General features: G+C 27.9%; 1 protein-coding gene across 1 annotated transcript in view; it reads right to left on the bottom strand.

The window, feature by feature from the left end:
* Window positions 1–1359, bottom strand: part of LOC105624643 (lysophospholipid acyltransferase 2) — an 18554-nt gene that overhangs the window by 9355 nt on the left and 7840 nt on the right. The gene's annotated exons all lie outside the window — the stretch shown is intronic.

Below are 1359 nucleotides of genomic sequence, written 5' to 3'. Positions count from 1 at the left end.
GTGTGTGTGTGTGTGTGTGTGTGTGTGTGTGTGTGTGTGTGTGTGTGTGTGTGTGTGTGTGTGTGTGTGTGTGTGTGTGTGTGTGTGTGTGTGTGTGTGTGTGTGTACATATGTATATATATATATATGCATATAAAACTTGCATCTTAAAGTACCATAAAAAAGGTATATTATTGGCCATTAAAATCATAAAAAAACTGACATATCAAAGTAATATTTATGTGGCAGATATTTTTGATATATGGAATATTTAGAAATTACAAACATGTTTTTCATCATTGTATAATTTAAATGATTAATAATATATATTGTAAGAAGTCGTAAAAAATTACGTATCTAGATAACATGTATCTTACAAAAAAATTATTATTAAATATATTATACCAGTGGACACAAATTATCGACAATTTGTATTCATTAGTATACATATAATATAATGAAGCATTGATAAAATACAATCAACGTTAGATTTATTCTTCAAGATTTATCCTTTCAAAAGACTTTTAAAGACATTTATATTTTTGTTGTTACAAATAGAAATTATATAAATAGAAATAGAAATTATCCTCCTATTTACCTTTTTTTTCTAATCACGTTATTTTTAAGCACATATCTATTTAAATAACTGATCTCATTTTCTGCTAGTAGGACGCACCACTAATAATAGCACGATAAGGATTTCGCTAAAAATAGAGAAACTAGTGGCGCGCACGATTATTCTCTTAAAGAGCGCATCATAAAATCCGATCGCTTGTTATGAATTTATTACAATTTAATGGTATTGTTACTGTTTTCTTGTAGCAAAAAGATAATATAATTCCACATCTATCTTCTATTTTTACTTACGACTTTTGGCGATGCGAGGCGATTCGTAAAAATTATGCAACACAGTGTAATAAATCTATTACCTGTTGCGTCTGCTTAAAATACTATATTTAATAACAAATTTAGCTCGATATTCATAATCGATCCTTTTATTTAAGACCATCTTAAGATGTTATAATCACAAGTCATATCTTTAGTAGGCTTTCTACAATAAGTCATTACCTAAGCTTTGAATAATGTCTTAAGCTATATGAAATTAACTAATTATAATCGATTTTTCTTCTCACATTCGACTGTGATTGGTTAATGTTTTATGATTCAAGACTTAAATAATAGCTTATTGTAGAAAGCCCATAAGACATTACTTAATATAAATCTTAAAATAAGAACAAATTATCAATGCCGATTAGACTTCTTTCGCTTTTAATAAATTATAACAAGTGAAGAACATAATAAGTAGCAATAGGTTAAGAAATATTTTTTTATATAGAATTGATCGCTCTCTCTCTCTCTCTCTCTCTCTCTCTCTCTCTC

This window comes from Atta cephalotes (genome assembly GCF_000143395.1).
Source record: "Atta cephalotes unplaced genomic scaffold scaffold00084, whole genome shotgun sequence".
NCBI classification, from domain to species: domain Eukaryota; kingdom Metazoa; phylum Arthropoda; class Insecta; order Hymenoptera; family Formicidae; genus Atta; species Atta cephalotes.
This window is presented reverse-complemented; position numbering and strand designations above follow the sequence as displayed.